Raw genomic sequence first — 22,976 nt, 5'->3', positions numbered from 1 at the left:
GGAGGAACATTTGGGTTACTTGAGGCTTTTGACTATTATGAATAAATCTGCTAGGAACATGTGTGTACAAATCTTTTGGAAGATATATATTTTCATTTCTCTTGGGTAAAAATCTAGGAGTGGAATGGCTGAGTCATTCCCAACATAGGGAAAAGATATGTTTAATCCTATAAGAGATATCCAAGCTGTTTTCCCCAAATGATTATATCCCTATATTCCCACTAGCAGTGTGTGCAGGCTCAGGAGTTCCACTTCCTCACCAGCCAGCACTCAGTATGTAAGTCTCTTTAATCTTCACCATTCAAGTGGGTACATAGAAGTGTCTCACCGTGATCTTAATTTGCCTTATCCTCATGTCTAAAGATGTCGAGCACCTCTGCATGTGTTATTGGCCATTCCTACATCTTCTTTCATGAAAAACCTCTTCAAATCATGTGCCCACTGGGTTGTTCTCTTGTATTCTTCAAAAAGGAAATCTTCTTCCTGGTTCATCCCGTGTGATGCGATTCACTACGCACTGGATGACCTTACTTTCCGTCTCTATTTAATACATCTTTTAAAATCTGGCTCATAGATCCCCTTCCCTGCGTAGCTTCTTCACCAACCATTCCTTTCCCTGAGCTCTCATAGAACTTCACTTCCACGTTCCACTCTAGCAGCATGCATCATACCACATCATAATTCATTGTTACTGGTCTCTATCTATCCCCAGACTAGGAGCTCCTCAAAGTTTCAGGATGAGTGTTTTTCTTCTTTGTATCTGCCTGGGACTTAATACAGTGCCTACCACATTTAAGTATTCAGGCTCACTCAGATGATTCCTAAGAGAAGGAATAGCAACCTATTCAGGCAACCATCATGGATGGGTAAGGGTAGGTTCAGAATACTGGGGGAGTCACTATTTGTTCATTCATTTAACAAATATTTCTTGAACTCTTGCTATGTGCCAGGCACCTCAGATGCTAGGATACAGAGCTAAACAAGCTAAACAAAATCTCCACCCCAATGGAACTAAGCCTACCTCAAAGGAGACTGAATCATTCATCAAAAGTTAAAATGTAGTGCAGCAAATGCTATGTTAAGGGAAATCTGGGATGCTAAGGAAGCTTCAAGAAGAATCTCTAACCCAGGCTTTGAAATCAGAGGAGAGTTACTGAAGAAGTGATATCTGAGCTGAGATATGAAGGATACATCAGAGTGATTCAAGCTGAGAAACAGAGGAACAGCAGCTCTTGCGAAGGCCCAGAAGTAAGAAAGAACAAAGCTCATTCGGAGAGCCACACTAAATGGGCAGAGATAAAGAGCTAGCTATTGGATATAAGGACTGACTGCAAAGAAAAATGCTGGTGATGATTCCATTCAGTGATCAATAAATACACTGAAGAAAGGCTTTTTACAAATTTTTGTTTCTGTTGTGTGAGAAATTCATCAGTTTTCTCTCATAATCCCACCTCTAACATTTATTGGCTGTGTGATCTTAAGACAGTGGAACCTCCCTGTTCCATTTCCTCATCTTCATCATGGGAATAATAATTTCATGAAGCTGGTGTGACATGGGAGCTAATACAGGTAAAATGCCACGTCAGGGATGAATTGGTTGCTCACCAAATGTTTTCCTGTCCCTGGGCCATAGTTACTCTACATTTGGGGGCAACCTTTTATCTAGGTGGGCCATGGAACTAGTTACCAATGCTAGGTGAGTCCTAGGGGTGTGTCAGTTCCTAGACTAAGGCAATTAAGAGCAGGTGCATCCTTGTCATTGTCTCTCCCTTTCCTTGGGTGATAACTTTGGAGTCCACATGTTGAACACTCCCTGGTAAGAAGCCCGGGTCTCTGAATGACTACATGAAGTAGAACCCCTTTATGATACCACACACCTACCCTCTGCTAACCTGGCTGGACTGTGACATGTGGTGATAAAAAAAAGAAGAGGAAGAAGAAGAAGAACAACAACAACAACAACAACAAGAAAAAGAACAAGAACAAGAAGAACAAGAACAACAACAACAAGAAGAAGGAGAAAAAGAAGGAGGAGAAGGAGAAGAAGAAGAAGAAGAAAGAAGAAGAAGAAGAAGAAGAAGAAGAAGAAGAAGAAGAAGAAGAAGAAGAAGAAGAAGAAGAAAAGAAAACTCAAAAAAATTGTATTGTGTTATTACACTAAGTCCTTGTGGTTTTTTGTTACGGTCCTCTACCCTGCTTCATTCAAACATTTAGCCCAATGTTTAGCACAGAGTACTGAAGAAATGTTAGCTGAAGATCCCAGAATTATTATTTGTGGTCGTATTATTATTCATACATGAGACAATACGGCATGATAGCTCAAGCTCAAGCTCTGGAATCAGACAAAATTGGGTCTGACCCCTCATGCCACACGTACCAACTGTGTTTCCCAGTCACTTAGCCTCCTACACCTCACCTCGCTCATCTATATGATGATGGTGCCTGCCTCAGAAGGTCACTATGAGTATCGAATAAAATAAAGCACATAAATCTTTTGGCACGCTTGCACCTTGCAAGCACTCATTAAGTAGAAGCCACTAATCATATTATCTCGCAAGGAAAATGTGATATTGGGAGGGTTCAAAAATCTGCTGCAGCGTACTCGTTGGAGAGGTCTCTGGGGAGCATATCCCCCTCGTACGTCAACCTCTCAGGAAGTCCAGCATGTCTCCCTTTCTGCTCCAGGACATTGCAAGAGTGGACTGGTCACTCTGGCAACCTGAACACTCTATTTCCTGCCGTCACCCCAGGAATGTTTGTTGCTCTGGAGGTACATCCATAATATTGTCAGGTCAGTAATTACCCCATCTGACAGAAAATAATAATAATAACAATGTGTTAACAGATCAGGCCTCCAGTGCTCATAAATTATTCTTTCTTTCCTTCCTCAGCAAGGATCTTGGGGATGCAGGGGCTTTGAGCTGTTGGCCTCTCACCGCCGGTGCTCCTGGCCTGCTCCGTTTCCCCAGCACCACAAGGCACAAGCAACTCGTGCTGGCACTAGACATCTTTTAATATTTGTTGCCCTCTTTCTGCCTAGCACTTGTGACTCCATCTTGACATGAAGCCGTTTCTGTTATTGCCATTACTAACTAAATAGCCCCTGGACTCTGGCTGGAAAACAGTGCCATAAATTGCTTAGAGTTATCCCATTGCCCGCAAACAAAAAATCCGGGTAGCCTTGGGTCCATTTTTACTTTATTATTTATACGGCCAGGCCATTTATTGCAAGATACTGCCTCTCTCTGGGTTGGAGTAGGCAAATGATTCCATTTTCTATAGGAAATGGTGCAACTCCTAATTCAGGAGCCTCGACAGGAGGCGTGCTTAGGAGGGAAGCATTTGCACATTTGTCGCTGAGAGCAGGAAATCATTATCTGTGCCCTGTTCTTCCTTGGTGCTTGAAACAGAGTGGAATTGAAGAGCAGGGTTTTCATATCTCTTTAGCCATTGGGTCAAGTTACTGCCAGAGAAAGAAAGATGGAGAGAGAGAGCTTGGACAGCACGAATTCATTTTAATGGTCTATTGGTTCCACTTAGTGAAGGCCTATTAATTGCATAACATGCATCTGTATCTGTGTCTTTCAAATAACATTTCTAACCACCTGGGGAACTGCTAAGAAGGCACAGAGGGCTATATAAAGAATGGGTGCAATTAGGCAATTATGATCAAGGATAGAGAAAGATTTGAAGGGAGAGAAGGAGACGAGGCTCCTGTTTCAGTGCTGTCGGGTATTTTTATAGGGGAAAAAAGGCTCTTTAATTATGAAAATCTTTTCTTTTGTAAATTGCTACACAAGTAACACAGAGACGGGGGAAGTAAATTCCTCAGTGAAGGGATCAGGTGTGTTATGGAAAGTAGGTGAGCTAGGAAGTTTCTGATCAAAAAGAAACATTTTTTTTAATTTTGATTTTTTAAAAAACTTGCTAAAATTATATTTTTATTCTCCTTTATTGTTTCATGGTGAAATTCCATTTTAATAAAATTCGGAAATTAAAAACTACTTAGCGCATTTTTAACCCTATGTAGTATCTTGTGCCCCCTGAGAAACCGCCAAGTGCATCTCAGCGGGAGGAGGAAACATCCTGATCTTCCATGAGAGGAGGTGCCAACTAGTGGGCTACTTGTCATTTCCCGACAGCACCATTCATCAAGGGTCAATCATCACAGGCCTATCTCCCGTAACAGATCATGAGGGCACAAGGGAATTTCTTTATACCGTTTTGATTATCTCACCTTTGGAAAAAAGGAAAATAAGTATCTTGAAAATTCTGAAAATTCTGTTTAAGTTTGTTATGTGTTCGAGAAAAGGAAATGAATGGCAATAGATCTTTTCTCTTTGTATCTCGGCGTCCACCACATTTTGCTTCGCTGGGAAGGACAAAGCATCCAATAAGGAGTGCCTCTGCTTCTAGAGCATTCTCAGGTAGAAGGACTAAGCCAGCTAGGAGTTAGCCACCTTCTGACGTGGCCACCCTGACAGAGGCGGATTAGCAAGGATCAGGCTCTTACCCTGATGCTAGAGGGATAGAAAAAGCACTGTACCAGGACCAGAAAGTGGTCTCTGGCTGTAGCACACACTTGGCTCCTGTGGAAGATGCTCTGAAAATCAATTCAGCTCTTTGTCTTTTGGATAGGTGCTCAGCAGTAGACAAGCTGCAGTCCAAGGGGATGCCTGATATGGTGCCCACTGTCAACCAGTCTCAGCCCAGAGAAGGACATCTGGAAAGTGAACATATCTTGTCTTAGGGCTACAGGTGACTGTTAAGAGAATGAGTGGTTGGGTTGGCACCTCCACTTTAATCTTGGTCTACTGTACACCAAAAAAATAGGCCTCCACTTTATTTTTTTGAAGATTTTATTTATTTATTCAGGAGACAGAGAGAGAGAGGCAGAGACACAGGCAGAGGGAGAAGCAGGCTCCATGCAGGGAGCCCGATGTGGGACTCGATCCTTGGTCTCCAGGATCATGCCCTGGGCTGAAGGCGGTGCTAAACCGCTGAGCCCCCCCCTGCGGGGCTGCCCAGGCCTCCACTTTAAAAGTCTAAGTGCTAAAAGGATTAACTAATTCCATTTTCTCTCCTGACAGAGGAGGCATTACAATGAGCTATTGTTAAATGGACCTTCTTAGGGGTCCAGGTCAAGATCCAGGAGTTAAACTGTGGTGATAAGTTCCAGGAAGGAAAAGATAGTGCTCTCTTGAGTACCATCAAAAGCAATTATGAACAGCAACACCTTTGGCATTCAGGACACCAACACTAGTGCACAGGATGTACAATTCAGACTGGAATTGGGGTTTGTTAATGGGATCATCCAGAGACATCTAGAATGATTCCTTTAGTTTATACTGTAAAGCTTAATGTACTATCAGCCAGAGATCACCTCTCTTATCCTACATCATAACTTCAGATCATCAAAAACAGTCACATGACTTTATTATCCTTGCTTCATCAATCTTAGTGTCTTAGAGTTAGCAATTCAAAAATACTTATTAAATAAAACAAGGTAGGATGGATTTCTTAGAGTGACTAGAAATTCAACGGTTTAGTGTATTTCCCCCCACACGACCCTGCTCTGTGTGACTTTGTTAGAAAGGAATGATAGAAATTGGAAATTAACTAATTAGAAAAGAAATAGGCTTTGTCCTCCCACCTACTGCAGGGGCAATCCAAATTGTCATCTTCAAGGAAAAACTTTCCAAAGGCAGTTTGGCTGGCCTTATACACAAGACCAGGTGGAGACTTATAGCTAAGTCATAAAACATAATTGATTAAACAAATATATTTCATGGGTACTAAGTAGTATGCTGGGTCATAGTTTGGTTTAAACCAATCTTGTAAGATATAAATGACTAGGTTTTAACTTCTTATCACTAGGACTCATTATTGATGAGACAATTCACTTATTTTGTCTGCCTGTATATGAAAAGGGGCATTAAAGAGAAAGAAGTCTTCTACCACCCTGTCCTCAGAATCTCAGACTGCCCTGCCCGTTGATTAGAGGGATCCACCTCTACTAGCTAAAGGTCAGAGGAAAAGGAAATAATTAATACTGTTTACATATAAACTTGTGTCAAAAAACCCTTTCCTAGGGAAAAGATAAAGTCAAACAATGCGGACTAAAAAATACTGGGAAGAAATATTCCCAAAATATTCCATAAGAATTACATCATTCACTGTCATTTAATGTATTAGGATATTCAAAGCCAGCTCTTCACTCATTGAATCATGTCCCCAAGGAAGGGCTTTTTCACCTTTTCATGGCATGGAACACACAGAAAATAATATAAATAATAATAATATCTGCAAAGCATATTGTAGTAAATACTTAGTTTGAACAGAGATGACCTACAGGGATGAAGACGCACCCCGCGAGGCCAAGGAGATGTGCATTGCAAACACTGTCCCCTTTAGAGGAGTGATCAGCAAACTTTTTTCTGGAAAGGGCCAGAGAGCAATATTCTACTTAGGTTTTGCCTAAAAAGGTTTCTGTCTGAACCTCTCTACTCTGAGGTTGCAGCACAAAAACAGCCACAGACCATACATAAATAAAAGGGCACGGCTATCTGTATTCAGTAAAACATGATTTGCAAAAACAAGATGTAGTAGGATTTAGTCCGTGAACCATAGTTTGCTGATTTTTATTTTCATTCTAAGAGAATGAAATAACTGAGTGAGTTGGCCCCAGGCCTCACCACTTGCAACACACACACACACACACACAACCAGGGAGCTGTATTTGTATCTATGTTGCATATTGAATTTCCATGACAGATACTGTTTAAAACAAATTTTACTTCTGAAAAACAGATAAATAAAACTTTGAAAACTATTTCAATAAATATTTATTATAAAAATATATACCTTTATATAAATATATAAATATATATATAAAAGGATATATATATATAAATATATATAAAATATATATAGAAGGATATTTATATATTTATATATATATATATATATCCTTTGGATAGTATTATTTGACTGAATTCTGCTACTGGTTTTGGGATGGAAGTCAAGGTTCAAATGACAGAAATGCTCGAAGAAACACTAACACCTGGGCACAAAGAAAGTATGTTAAAATGACATCTATTCTTCTTATGGTAAATATAAATCCTTCTTTTTAGTTTCAAAGGGAAAAAAATCTTGTCTTTTATTATCTATATACTTACAAGTACTGAAAAAATCTAAGACCCATGGGATGGTAATGAGCTCTGAATAAGTTGCTTATTACTGTAAGCATGAAAATAAGTTTACTTTCCTAATTAATTAATAAATTTAGAAGCAAATTCTCACGGGATATCTGGGTACAGGGAATGTTTCTGGGAATTTAGGGTGGGAAGGATAGATAAGTGACACTTTCACCTAGTTTTTACCTATCGTTCTTTAAAGAGCTTCCTTTCTAATCCCAAGGAAAACTATAAGCAGCCTTTTCCCTTCAATTTAATTTGTGAGTAGTCATCAAATTTTCAGTTGCAAACATTTAATTAGAGATGCTCACTGAAAATGCAGAATCCGGGACGCCTGGGTGGCTCAGTGGTTTAGTGCCTGCCTTTGGCCCAGGGCATGATCCTGGAGTCCCGGGATCAAGTCCCACATCAGGCTCCCTGCATGGAGCCTGCTTCTCCCTCTGCCTATGTCTCTGCCTCTCTCTATGTGTCTCTCATGAATAAACAAATAAAATCTTAAAAAAAAAAAAAAAAAAGAAAGAAAATGCAGAATCCAATCGTGCATTCAGAAGATCTGAAGTGAGGCCCAGGGATCTGCATTTTTAACAAAGAGCTTGAGCTGGTGGACCGTACCTTGGAAATGATGACATAGATTTCATTGATTTACAGCACTAGGCTCTTACCTTTCCAAAAGGTGGAGGAATAGGATAATAGTATATTCTTTAGACAGTGTTCTCTTTATTGTGATTTTTTTTCCAATGACATGTGTTTGCCTTGAGTGTCTGAAAAATAGTTTCTTTCTTGTTCCATTCATTGGTGTTCACTGACGCCTACTCCTAAAGGACGTGTTTTTAAAGGGTACAGGAATACAACTACACACAGATATGGTCTATATTTTAAGGCAACACTTGGTTTGAGACCTTTATCCGATGTCTTTGGGGAGTTGAGTTCATATTCAGTTCTAAACGTACCAACCCCCAGTAGACATGAGTGTTGCAGTCAACCGAGTTGAGATTATTGTACAAAGACATATTTTTAGCCAGTTCTTGTATTAAAAGTTTCTTGTATTTTGTTTTCATGAGAGGTATCTCCTGTAGCTTCTAGGTTTAAAAAAAAAAAAAAAAAACAAAAAAAAAGGAATCACAGGAACCGGAAGTATTGATCTGATTTAAAATGGGGGGGAAGAAAAGAAATACAAGAGAAAAGGAGCAAATATGATCAGTATGCCAAGCGCAGGCATGGTAATGATCTGTAAACATTTAGAAAATATAGTAAACACTTCCTTAGGAGGAAAAGCCATCATTTAGTTGAGTACAGGGTACAAAGACAAAGAGAAATGGGTCCCGATTTCTATACAGTTTTCTGTCAAACTCAAAGTTGCTGATTACATAGTTTCAGCCATTTTTAAAAAGTGGTTTTTGGCACACACAAGTAAAGCTCTTAACTAATCCAGGACTGCTGATGTGAATGCAGCAAGAGTTTATTTACAATTAGGCCTCACATTCCCAAAGGTAAATCCATTTTTAAAAATCTTTAGGAAACTTACCTCTGCAAAAACGCTGCTCTCCCCTCCCCCAAGGGTGTCAACTTGGGATGGGTGAATCAAATAAGAAAGTTGCTGAGTAGCACAGATATTAGTAAATATTTGCAACTCCCACAATTTCTGCTTTTTTAAAAGCTTACAGGTTCGATGCTTCCCTTTCAGCAAACCACGTTAGCCAAGAAACCCAGGAAACACTGAAACTTGCTGGCTTGGAAGATAATTCACATCCCAAGAGTAAAAACTGCTACTTACCCACTCTCATCTCCAAGCCACGAGCTGCCTTTGCAGCTGTGTTTCAATACTGATTCGAAAGATCACTTGCCTCTTTCTTCTTCCTCTCCTCCTCAAGATTTATTTCCTTAGAAAAATCAGTTCTGCACCATACTAATTTCTGAGACTATGTCTTTCGACCTTACCATGGTATTTTTTTCCTCGTTTGTTTTACCACATTATGTCTTACCAATAAAAATGGACAGCTCCCCAGAAAAGAACTTGTTTGAAGTGGTGTCTGGAAGAATCAAGTGTTTGTCTAAGGATATTTCCATGCAATGGGAACCTTTTGAGGATGGTCTGCAGTGGGTGATCACCCACATCACCAGGAAGAAGAGCAGCAACGCACAATCTCAATACCCATCTCAGACCTACAGAATCTAAATCTTCATTTTGATAAGATCTCAACATATTTTGTATTTTTGAGATAAATTTCTAGGCACAAGATGAAGCCACTCCTACCCAAGGTGCCACATCAGCAAACCAAAACTCAGATACCTTTCACGTCCCACCAAATGCTCTGCTTGACCAAAAATTGTCTATATCCAGTCAGCCAACCCCTAAACACCAAGCCAACTCTGGGTTCTATACTTACTTTCTTGTTCTTCTCTCCCCAAACAAAGTTGACTATGTGATTCCAGCCAATCAGATATTTTCCATTTTTCTCTTCCTTGTTCTTTACTCTTTACTATTTATCCTATAAAGCCTGCCTGCCTTCCACCCCATGTGGCAGTACTCTAGGTGGAGTCTGTCCACTTTGTGAAGAATTGAAGTTTGTTTGTATCACCTAAGTGGTCTTCTTTAATCGTTTTTTTAAACAGTTTATGCTTTAAAGTTTGAAGAGCAATTCTTACTTGAGCAAGGAGTATGGAGATGAGCAGGAGAGAATCAGAATCACCAGGAAAGGTGTTCCATGTGCACATCTAGCTCACATTGCTCCCAGGATTCAGATTTTGCCATTTGCCATGCCTTAAGAGACTGCCCTCCATGGAGTGGGTGGAAAACGTGCTGGGGATATTTCTCCCATGTTTTTCCTAGTGGGGAGAGTATTAGGGTGCCACACAGCACTCTAAGGCAGGCCACATAGATGGTAAAATCCTAGAAAAACAACTAGCTATCCTCAACCATTATTTCTCCAGTGCAGAAGGCAGTGCCTAGAATATAACGGTGTTCACTAACAAATTGCAAATGATATCTAAAGAGCCCCAACATCACTAATGAAATATATATACACATTTCGATAACTTGAACAAAATTTCTTGGTGTGGTTAAAGTGAGATTACCTCTCCTTATGGTTTTCATTGTTTCCTGGTGTGGTTAACGTGAGATTACCTCTCCTTATGGTTTTCATTGTTTCTGACCAAGTCTAAACTATTGTTTTGTGGAATTTACCGTCTGTTCCAAATCTAAGTCCCAACAAAAGCATCGTAGAGTTTCGTTAGGCTAGTGACTCAAAGCTACTCTCTGATATCATGGAGTACACATTCTAAACTTTTGAGGACTTGTTTAAACCTGATTATATGGTATTCAAATGGTGGGAACTCCATAAATGCTGCTGGCAGACTGACAAGATTCACTCACCTCTGGCTTGAGTCTTTGTGACTCAGTTCCACCTCAAAGGAAAAGAATCCACAGTCTTCACCATCCATTCTGAAGCTGGGCAGCCTTTCACCAATGCAGAGAACTAATTGCTTCTTTTCTCTGGATTGCATATTGCTTATTACTGGCATGACATTCCAGTACCCAAGAAGCACAAATAGTGATCCCTGAAGCTGCTTTAACCTTTTCAGACTACAGCAACTTGATTGTTCGCCTCATTACACTCTGCAGACCTTGTCTGGGATGACAGCCCGAAATGGAGGGCTCCGCTGGCATCCTTCATTAGCACTTTCTTCACCATTTCTCAGCACAGCAAATGTCCCGGGAGCGCAGGCAAAAAAATTCAGCAACCATCCCTCAGTATTTTAGTACTCTGAGTCCCTGGGCACATTTCTTAACTATTAAATCATGTGTGTGCTTTCAAAAACATGCACTTAATGAGCTTTGCCCACCCCAGCTGGCCCCAGGACAAACCCTTCACTAGAAAATCCCTCTCTATCTGGTTTTCCTATCATAAAGCAGGAACACCAGTAAAAATTGAAAAATTTACAAAGCTAAGATGAGGATATGAAAAGGAAAGCAGTTTCAAAACGGCTGGGAAAGTATCCTGAAATTGCAATTACTGTCCTTTATACATTTTTTTAATTTAAATTCAATTTGCCAACATATAGTATAATACCCAGTGGTCATCCCATCAAGTGCTAATTCCTGTGCTATTTGGTATCAGATACAAAGCTCCAGCTAATCTGATCCCACTGGCTTTGCAGACTCATCATCTCCCTGTATCACCCACAGCAACCACTCCCTGACCTCAAGTCATGAACTGCATCCCCACCCAGTCAGCTACACCTCATTGCAAAGACCCACCATAGTTTTGCATATTTGGATCATCTACCCTATTTGGTAAATGCATATTTGTGTGTCATGGCCTTGTTCAAATAGCTTTTCTATCAACCCTACTTGAACCACAGGTCATTTTTTGACCTGCAAGCCACCTCTAACTTTATTAAAAAAAAATAAAAACAAAAACAAACAAACAAAAAACTTATTCAGCACATATCACATTAATGGTTGACTATGTACATATGTCTCCACCCTAGCATGTAAGATATTTTAGAGCAGGAATGGGCCTTAATCAGCAGGATATATTCCCACTACCCAGCTAAGTAAGTACTTGACTCTGTGCAAACAAGAAAAGTAAAAGCAATCAGTAGTTCATGCCCCAAATTAGAGACATCTTAGAAGACATGTTAGGAAACATTTAAGAGCAAGTAATATGCCTCCATATTTTGAAAAAATGTTATTGATGAAGTAAATGTAAAAATATATACTGTCACAAAAAGTCTAAAAACACAAATGTATGGAACCAGTAGGCCTCTATCTTTTGAGGAGTTAAAAAAGCTGAAAACCACAGAAATTGTTCAACAGGTGTTATCCGTTTGTCTAAACAGGAAGCTGGGGCCCATGGGTGGCCCAGTCCGTTAGGTATCCAACTCTCTTTTTTTTTAAGATTTTTATTTATTTATTCATGAGACACAGAGAGAGAGAGAGAGAGAGAGAGAGGGAGAGGCAGAGACCCAGGCAGAGGGAGAAGCAGGCTCCACACAGGGAGCCTCACGTGGGACTCGATCCCGGGTCTCCAAGTTCACGCCTTGGGCTGAAGGCAGGTGCTAAACAGTTGAGCCACCCAGGCTGCCCCAGGTATCTAACTCTTGAGTTCAGCTCAGGTCATGATCTCAGGGTTATGGGATTGAGTCCCAGTGTCAAACTCCATGCTCAGCAGGGAGTCTGCTTGAGGCTCTCCCTCTGCCCCTCCCCCTGCTCACACTGGGCTCTTTCTCTAAAATAAGTAAATAAATCTTAAAAAAAAAAAAAAACTTTAAGCTAGAAGCAATAATCCCATTAATCTGAATGACTGAAAAGTATCTCAATCCTTCCATGAGCCAGTTTCATCATATGGTTGTATAACCATATTATTTTGTTGAAAATGTTATTTAAATACTAATGTAAGAGTAAGCCAAAGCAAACCAAAAGTTAAAGACTTTTATCATCTTTAAATATAGCATTATAGCAAAAAAAAAAAAAAAAAAAAAAAAAGAAAAGAAGGAAAGAAAAAATAAAAAGAAAATTAGGGTCTAGGAAAACAAGCTGAGAAGATAAAAGTTTCTCTTCAAAAATTTTCTGGGGTGCCTGGTTTGGTCAGTAGGGTTAATGAGCATCCCCCTCTTGGTTTCAGCTCAGGTCATGATCTCAGGGTTGTGAGGCCAAACCCTACATTGAGCCTCAAGTTGAACCCTGCATTGGACTCCACACTCAGCAGAGAGTCTGCTTGAAGATTCTCTCCCTCTAACCTTCTAATGCTTGCTCTGTCTCTCTCTGTCTCTCAAACAAATAAATAAAACATTTTTAAAAATTACCTTTCTGTTAGCTATTTCAATTTCAAATATTTTCTATTAAAAAAGCCTGTGCTGTGTTATCCAGCCATGAGTTCTGAATACTAAGGATATTCTTCACGTAGTCACAGCGCACATTAGAGGGAATATTATTAGCCTAAGCAATACATAGCACGTCCTTTGATAAACAGGGATTAAAACAAAAAGGTGAAGGGAAATTTTGTTCCTTTATGTGCTTTATCTTCTAATTAAACAGCCACAAGGGCATCAAAGAGAAAGCTCTCTTTTTCAGGGAAAAATATGATTCTTGAATATTTGAAAATGTTTCTGGCAAAAACATGATGAGAGGGGCCAAACATAGGGCATGGAGTTTCTAACACTCTCGTTGCTTATTTTTATACCTAAGAAATACATTCTGATTCCGACCCTCTATCCTTATATATGAAATTTTCTTCCTGACATAACTAATATACATAGCCATTTCCTCACATACATCATCTACACACCAGACTATCATAAATGTTTGGAAGGGGTCAAGTTCAGGGACAGAGAGCACAGGCTATGTATCCCAGATGCTCCTTCACTTAATAAATTCAGACATGTAACTTCATCTCTCTTCCTCATTTTCCTCATCTGTAAAAATGGAGTAATACCGTAATTCATTACTTGGAAGACAAAAGCTTTTACATTTTAACATATTTGAAATCCAGAAGTGTCTTACAATTGCTATAGGGCCAAAGGGAAGTTAAGCTCTGAAGATTTTCATGTGTTCCCACCAGGAGAATTTTCTACCCTCCCTGTACCCAGTGTCTTGACCAAGCCATGCAAGTTTTCTTCGTTTACTCTTCTGGATGATAAATTTATTTTCATTTACCCTTATCCTGAGAAGGAGGTCCCAGCTTTATGCAAAGGCCTCCTAACTTGTGACTTTACAATTGAAGACATCTCAGATGTGATGAGCCATCTCAGAGGGCAGAGGTGAGACAATACACGGAAAGAGTCTAGAGCAGTACATGGCACAAAATAAACACTCAACAACTGGCAACTATTATTTCTGTCGTAGTATCAATATCTACTTGTCACTAAACAGACCAACAAGCTAATTACTTAATTCTCTTAATCGACGTCAAAAATGCAAGCATCAAAGTGAAGAGAGAAAGCTATTTGAAATAGCCTTTGCAAAGCTTAGGTGGTCACGGCCTGTGGCTGGCTGTGGCCTCAGTGGGGCAAGACACAGGATTCAGCCTCTTTCTCAGAAATGATCTTGCCAAGTGTTTCAAATCCCTCTGCTGGCTAAGACTGGCTTTGCAGAAAGTGTTCCCTTTTTGTTAATGGAAAAAAGGAATTTAATCTCGTAGAGTTCCTTCCTAACACGCTCAAAATGGACTCCCCGGAGTTCTGCAGATGCTGCATCAGCAGGGCGGGCGGGCGGGCTGGCAAAGACGCAATTCTCCTGGTATACCAAAGACTAGCTCGAAGGTCATGCTACTTTGCTAATTCAGTAAGACATAATTACACTGCAGAAAGCTAGTTCTGTTTTAATTCCTCTTACTGATATACAAAGTTTTTTGCAATTTAAATTGCTTAAATGTCAGGATATTCCCACACATCGCCAGCAGCAGTGTGTCTATATCTCCTCCAAGGCTCAGGATTTGGGCTTGAGACTAGAGGAGGAGCCTGTCGGTATTGGCAATCTACAGCCAATAGCAATATTTCTCTCCCTTTCTGGGTCCAAGCCCTTTTCCTCTGCTGCTTGACTTCAGAATGTGGGAAGCGGACAAGTGACAGTGGATTATGTAATACTTGCAGAGTTGCTTCAATGCCCAGCTCCACAGGCACTTTTCACATGACAGTCTATGTAAACCGTGTCCCTAGGAATTATGAAGGCACGATCCAGGAGGCCATAAATGATAGCTCTGGTCCCAGTAACTGGAACCAAGGCAAGGTCTTCAATGAATTCTTTATAATAAGGACATTCATTTTGACTATTTGATAATGTCACAATTAATATAACCTAAAAGCAAATAAACAACTTGCAACTACTGTTACTGGTTTTAGAATTAGTCTTTATCAAAATTTATTAGTTATCTATATAGCAAATAATTTAATGGATACCATAGTTGAGGCTTCCAGCATTTAAAGTAAATGAGATTTTATTTATAAAGCACCAAACTGGTGTCCACTTTAGTGGTACGAAATGCCAGAGGGTTCTTTAGGCCTCCAGCCTGAGTCCTATCTCTTTTCAAAAATCTCCACAGAAGATCTTCACCTTCCATGATTACCCATTCCAATTATCATATTCTTAAAGTCACAATTCCTTCTTGTTCCATAACAAAATCCATCCTTTTACCAACAAAGTCATTTTTCTGAAGGTGAATCCTAAGAGGAGATAAAGAGGGTTTTTCTTGTTAGCATAAGTAGTTCACAGTTCCAAATTTTGTTTTCTTTAAAGGAATCTGATATTGTGGAATATCTTCTGCCCCAAAATAAGAGTTTCTAAGGCCTCTCTTTGGTAATATTTTCTCTATAATCCTAAATCAAATGCAGTCTTTTCAGAATTACAGTAAACTTCGAAACACTGCTCAAATATAATGGAATATTGCCTATCAAGCATTGACTCTTTGAACTTATGCACAATTTTATGCACTTACTATTTCTCCAGATTATTTGACATTCTGATTCACATAAAAAATACCCCACACCCTAAATCCTTAACTTGGAGTGAATGAAGTCTATGCTACCTAATTTACCTCTTTCAATGTGAAATTGCAAAAGTAGAAAGGCGGTACCTTTTCCTTTTTGGCAGAATAAGTAGGTACCCATGTCAGGGTAGGGGTAGCCCCCATGGCTCAGAAAGAGGTGTCAAAGCCTGAGCTGGGCAAGAAGGGTATCCCCATGAGGGCAGCCTATATGGAGTATCTGAGCTCAAGCAGGGTGAGCTGGGAATCATGTGAAGATCAGCCAGGGATGGGGATTCAGAGGCCAAGAAGTGTGAAGAGGGTGTCCACACTGGGTGATGACCCTATGATGAGTGTCTGAACCCGAGCAAAGGAGGACAGGATCCATATGGGGGATGGCCTGGTACAGGTACCAGACCACAAGTAGGGTAATATGGGCCTCTACCACGTGGAGGAAAGAGGGAGTGGCCTAGTGTAAGGTGTTAGAGCCAAGCAGGGTGAGGAGGGTGTCAATGTGTGAGAAGAAATGGCAGCAGAGGTAGAAAATTGGCTAATACAGGGAGCGACCAAATATGTAAATAGGTAAGGATGGCGGGGACAGGTTTCTCACTATTGCATAGTAGATCACAAATATAGAAAGTAAGAAAACTATAATGACCCTGCAGTACGGTTGTATTGAGTAGGAATTGAAGGTATCAGTATAAACTTGTGTTTTCAACACATAGAAAGAGAAATAAATATCGATACAAATATGTGTCTGAACGTTTGAATATGTGTGCGAGGTGCAGGTGAGCTGGTATTTGTGCTTCTATATCAAAACATACGTATATGATACATACATATACGTAAATATGTGTACGTGTTTTATGCCCTATACATCACATACACACACACACACACACACACACACACACACACACACTCCCTAGGACTGGTAGCAGTGATATGCTGATAGCAATGAGCACACCTAGAGCCTGGCCTCCTGAATACATTCTCCAGTTAAAGGAACCCAGGCTGCTTAAAGAGCTGGAGAGAACTCAAGACTAGAAAGAAAAAGTACAGGATGATCCCAGAACATCCTTTTATGACAGAGAATGAGGAAGTACTCAAAGAACGATGGGGACATACGTCAAAGTTTGAGGCAGCTTTTACTGCCAAATCAGAAATTTTGAGTATCAAAATAAATAATGATGATAATGGAGTATAACCCATTGGATAAAATAGGAAACCATAAGCCCATGAATGAGTGAATTGAATGTCTGATGATAAGTGAGACATTTATGTAATTTCAAAGTAGCTCCTCTCAAAATACTCATTAATTACAAAGGGGGAAAGAGTAATTTTGCAGTGGAGATGCCCAGAAGCACCACCTTCATCAGGTAATAAGGTCAAAATTGGGTGCCACCGCATAAGCTGCAGTGGGAAGAACACAGTATCGCATTTGCAATATCTCTGACGAACATGCATAACTCAAATCATGAGGTAACATCAAACAAACCCATGTCGAAGGGCGTTCTGCAAAATAAAAGACCTGCAATCTTCAAAAACGTCAAGGCCATGAAAGTCAAGGGAAGCGTGAGAAACTATTTCAGACTGAGAGAGACTAAAGAAACATGAGAGATCACTAACTCTGGGAAACAAAGGGTTGCAGAAGGGGAGGTGGGTGGAGGGGATGGGGTAACTGGGTGATGGGCACTAAAGAGGGCACGTGATGAGATGAGCACTGGGTGTTATACTATATGTTGGCAAATTGAATTTAAATATTAAAATAAAAAATAAAAACGAGAAAACTTTTTAAAAAAAGAAATATGACAATGAAATGTAACACATGATTCTGAACTGCCTAATTTCTATCAGGACATTATCAAGATAACTGGCCAAGCCGAGGACAAGATAAGACTCATGTATCAATATTAGTTTCCTCTGTTCGGTTGACCTGTGGTTACGTAGGAGAAAGTCTTCATGGGAAACACACACTTGAGCATTAGGGGGACATGGCAATAGAGCATCCACGGGCAATTTACTCTCAAAAGGTTCAGTAACGAACTACTTTGGACTGTGCTTTCAACTTTTCTGTAAGCTTGTGATGATTTCAAAATTTTTCAAAGTTCTTGCAAAATCAGCTATTTACCAGCACAGGTTGTTTTAAAAACAGATTTCAAACTAGATAATACTATTGAACCAATGGAAAATTTCCTGAATTTAATCTTTGCACTGTGACTATAAAAGGGAATAATGTCCTTTTGCTAAGGAGATTCACGTGGAAGTATCTTGAGGTAAAGGATCGTGATGTCTGACATTTATCTCAAGCAGCTCCGAAAAAGACATTAATAATAAAAATGCACATGCACATACAGAGAGAGCGGGGAGTCCAAGTGTGACAATGCTAACAACTGGTAGGTCTAGATGAAGGATGTATGGGAATTCATTGTACTCTTTCGGAAGCTCTTTAGGTTTGAGATTTATTTTTCAAAGACAACTTTAAAAATAAAACAAAACAAAATCGAAATCATGGGGATCATGATTCCCAATCCTAGCTGCATAGCTGAATCCCCAGGAGAGCTTTACTAACTAAAGATTCTTGACATACACTCCAGTCTTACAAATCAAAGTCTCCAAGGGTTCTTTCCACCTGCTAAGTTTTCAAAGTTTTCAGGGGTTTGAATGCACCACATCCACTGACCAGCATCTGGGACCCATTAATCTGTTCTGTCGCCCTCATTTTATAAATGAAGAAACTGAGGCCCCAAGAGGTGAAGGGACTTGCTTCAGGTCACTCTGATAGGTAGTGGCAGAGAAAAGACCAGAATCGGGCTCTCCTGACTCCCAGTTCAGCTTTCTTTGATCACAATTCATAAATGGTTGACTCTCAGTAGGATTGTTTTTTTAAAAAAAATCTTGATCTTCAAAGCTTTCTCAACTTAAAATGCTGTTGTATTCAACCCCGAAGCTTCCCATGGAGCTCGGCAATGCAGCTGTGACTGTCCTCAGAGCTCAGGGCTAAATTGGAGACCTGGTCTTTGAAAACGCAGACACTGGCTTGTAATCATACTTTTCAAGTCAAAGAGTCAAGTCTCTTAATGTTTGCTGGAGTTTATGGGTTTCAACCCTGAAGGAAATAAAAGCGGTTGGAAGAAAGAATTCGGGGAAGCAAGTAAAGAGCCTTTGTTGATGGAGATAATTTCTGATGAGGCCTCAACTAGCTTGACTGAACCATTACCCCTCCCCTCGTCTCTAGAATGCAGCAGCAGTTCTGTAAAACAAAGAAATCATGCGGGGTTTGCACCGGTACAGTATGGGGAAATCTCCCCGTGCTTCCGACCAAGCACCTCTCCTTAAAAGAAAAAGGAAAAGGATAAATTATATCAGGTTATCCTTTTTATTCCCTTTGCTGAGCCAGTTCCTGCTGCACTGAGGGAACCTTATAATCAGATTTGTGCAAGTATTTTTGTCCGGGCATGCTGAGCTTTGTCAGCATAAAATGTTTATAAACTGCTAACATACAGGGTTGTGGGTTGTTGGTTTTTTTTTCAGTCTATTTGTATGGTTTCATTTAATTTCACTTTTCTCCACCTATAGACCAACTATTTCATTCCCAGACAGAGAAAAGAAAAAAACTACTCACCTTTGAAACCCACTATCCTCCCATCACACAAAAAATCGGGAGATTAGAGAACACAGTTAACATGAGTGTAACTAAAGGAATCAAACCCTGCTTCCTGACAGCCTAAGTATGGAACTCACAACATTAGAAGATTTCTACCCAATATGGATGCACTTAACATAATCTACTAAATAAGATTGGTAAACATTACCTCTGAGCCAGAAGTAAGGCCACCAGCCTATTCCACTGCCTATTTACCCAGCCATGCTACGATCTGCTAGTAGCCACGCTACTATTAGGTTGGGATATTTAAGGCTTGAGACTGGAACAGTGCCATTCCTTCAGCCAGTGATAACCTACATTTCCAAAAAAGTATTAAAATTCAACCAAATCACCTTCCAGTCATGCAGGTCAGAAGCCTAGGAGTTACCTCTGACTCCTCTCCCTCTTCACTCCTATGCAATAAGTCTCCAAGTGCTTTTCCTTTCTTCTTGGGTCCATCCTCTCCCTTTTGTTTCCAATGCTTGGGCCAATCTCTCAATGTCTTTGTCTTAAACATTTCCAACAGTATTCTGATTTGTTTCCATGTCATTGATTTCTCAGTTTTCCATCCATTATTTTACAGTGCTACTAAGTTAGTTTCTTTAAAAATATAGAATTTATTATGCTATATACTTACTCAAAAGTCTTCTGTGGTTCCCCAAGGCCCTAAAGAATAAAGCCCATCTATTGGCATGGCTTCTCTAGCACCACTCTACCTTTCTACCACATAATCTTCTTTACCTGTTTACGTAACGTGTTCTATTCACACACAAGAAATTATTCATTTCGTGCGTATGTGCTTTGGCACTTCTAGTAACATGATGGACTAAGATGATATCAATGAGCTCACCTTAGAAACTCATAGAAATTCTGAATAAAATAAAACACACACAAACAATTCAAATGCAGAGTGACCACAAAAGAAATCAAAGGTGCAGATTATAGAAACAGAGAGCAATGGTAAATCTAGTACAATAAGCAGAGGATGATGCCCAGAAGACTTTCCACTCCAGACAAGAGCTTGAGAGGGTGGAGACTTTGGTTCTAACATCTATATGTGAAAAAATAGATGGATTCTGGCCTGTTAAAAAAGGAAACTGGCTAAACCCTGAATAAATTGAATAGCCTCAAAGATCTGGCCCGTCTATGGAAATGAGACCTCTGACCTTAGCCAGAGAAAGCTGCAAGGAAGACTGCCATTCAATGGGCCCATTGGGAAAGTAGGGAGGAGTAAGGGTAGAGGCAAAAAGATTCCAATCAGAACTCAAAGTCTGAGCCTCATGCCAGAGGGGCTTGAGTCTAAATATGTATTATCTGTGTTATAAAGAAACCCCAAAATAAAAATTAGTCTATGCTGTTAAATCCATTGAGCCCAGACAGACGCAAATGGAAATCCATTCAGTGAGAATGCTTCCACATTTCAGTGCCCATAGAAACATCCTAGCACGACCACACCACCAACAGAACCCACAGAAGATATAAATTTAAAAAAAAATGACAGATCCCAAGAAAAAAAAATCCACATGACCCAGGGAAGATAGAACAAACAGGAGAGCAGTTCCCTAAATACTACAGATACTAGAACAATCTTATAAAAGGGGGAAGGAGAGGATACAAAGTTCAACCGGCCCTCAAGGGACTAGTCTTAGAAACCAAAGACTATCAAAACCAAGGCAACTACTCTTTGCAAAACTGTCTCATTGAGGAGCTACATACTACCGTGATGTGGCTTCTGACTGTACATTTCTTTAATTCTCGGTTCTTTTCAGATTATCTACTTACATACTAAATACTACCCGCGCATCATCAATAGCTTCTTGCTTCCATTTGCAAATACTCTCCATTCACCCTATAGAAGCCAGTATAGCGTAGTGCTTATAATATCTGCAACTAAAAGTCCTGAGTTTATCCTGATTCTTTCTGCCACTTACTGGCTATATGACCCCAAATTCACCATCCTTTTTTCAGTTCCTCCTGCATAACAGGAGGACGATCGATCGCTTGTATTGAAGAGAATTGATGAAGAGACCCAGTGAGATAGCACTGTAAAACTCCTAGCCTAGGGCCTGGCACAGGGAAGTATTAAACAAATGTTATTCATTATCATTTAGGCTAATTACCTTGCATGCATTATTCTATATCCTTCAAACAATCTTGTAAAAAATATTATTACCTCCCTATGACATATTGGGAAAGTGAGTTCATAGATGTTAAGTAACTTGCCTGAGGTAACACTGCTAATAAGAGGAGAAAGTAGAGCATGAACCCAGAAGTCTTTGACCCCAAAGCCTACATGTCAGCTTCTACGTGATATTGCCAAGTGTACGTAGGACCCCAAAATGTTCACCCTCAACCAAGAGCCTTACTATCTGCTAACTCCACTGATGAATTGCTATGTGTCTCAATGTAAATTCACTTCTTTACTGAACATATTTATTGTGCTTCCTATACTCTAAGCACTGTGTAAGGTGCAGGAATTACAGTAGGGAATAATGCTACTTGCAATCTAGTGAGGTGATCAAACAGTACCTAAGTAAAAATGTGTGTGTGTGTGTGTGCACTTGAAATCATTAAAAAAAAAAAAAAAGCTTTGTGAAAAAAAAAATCATAGGGTGCAGAGAGAGTAATAAGTGGAACCTACCGTAGTGAGGATATAGTGGAAAGGCATCTTCTAGAAGCTAAAATTTAAGCCGAGTCTGAAAGTCCCCAAAGGAGCCAGATGTAGAGTGAGTAGGAGAGTAGTGTCCAAGGAAGGGCATCATGAGCAGAGGCCCTAATGTAGAAATCACCCTAGCACACTGGAGGAATTGAAACAAGGCCAAAGTGGCAGGAGCATAAAGTGGAGGCCAATCAGAGGGATGAGGAAAAAGAAGGATCCCAGGGGCTGGTCATGGGGTGAGTGATGGAGGCATCGGGGAGGAGGGTCGTGTTGTGAAGTTGTTTTCAAGGACAGTGGGAAAGCATGGAAATTCTTTAAATACAAGAATGACATGTTCTGATTATATTTTTAAAACATCCCTCTAACTAGAGAATGAACTTCACAGATAAGAGGCTGTACATAAAGAAACCATGTAGGAAACTATGATAATATGTTCATAGGGCAGCATGGCAGCAGAGAGGAGTGAGCAGACGGGAGACACACTTTCCAGGGGAAATGAAGACCATTGCTGAGAGATTGGACAGATTCTGGTAATAGGCTCACTCACTCAAGACTTAGCCTTATGACTCTTGAGTCCCTGCTTAGTCACTGGATTAGCTTCTTCTGGACTCTGCACCAGCTATGATCGGGGACAGGCACCTGGGCCAGAATCAGAACTAGCCCTTGGAGAACCTCTGGATGAGGCCAAACCCAAGGACAACATTGACGACATTCCCTCTACTCAACCTCCCGCACTAGAGAATGAGCCTCTTGCTGAAAGAGATTTTCATCTTGTCTAAATTGTAACCCCGTATCAATTAACAACATCTGTTACGTAGTACATGCTCAATAAATATACTTTCAATTCAACTAAGTTTCTCAGGACTAAAATCAATGCCATATGACACTGAAGGGCTGTCTCTTTTCTCCCTTATCCCTCTTCATTTGTTCCCTTTCCTTCTCCATGTTCCTTTCTCTTCCACATAACTGGTATTTTTTTTTTTTTACTTGCTGTCAGACTTTACCATTCAGAG

The 22,976-nt window shown here is 40.1% G+C and overlaps 1 long non-coding RNA gene across 3 annotated transcripts in view; it reads right to left on the bottom strand.

Moving 5' to 3' along the window:
* The window catches only part of LOC111091096, a 151,432-nt gene that overhangs the window by 45,446 nt on the left and 83,010 nt on the right, over positions 1–22,976 (bottom strand). The window contains exon 4 of one of the 3 annotated variants that reach the window (XR_005373892.1): positions 15,117–15,359. The exons of the other annotated variants lie outside the window; for them this stretch is intronic. This is a non-coding gene — a long non-coding RNA (uncharacterized LOC111091096). Of the gene's footprint in view, positions 1–15,116; positions 15,360–22,976 lie in introns of those variants that run through there. 3 annotated transcript variants of the gene reach the window in all.

Source organism: Canis lupus, chromosome 19 (genome assembly GCF_011100685.1).
Source record: "Canis lupus familiaris isolate Mischka breed German Shepherd chromosome 19, alternate assembly UU_Cfam_GSD_1.0, whole genome shotgun sequence".
NCBI lineage: Eukaryota > Metazoa > Chordata > Mammalia > Carnivora > Canidae > Canis > Canis lupus.
Note: the sequence above shows the minus strand (reverse complement) of the source record. Positions and strands in the feature narration are given on the sequence as shown.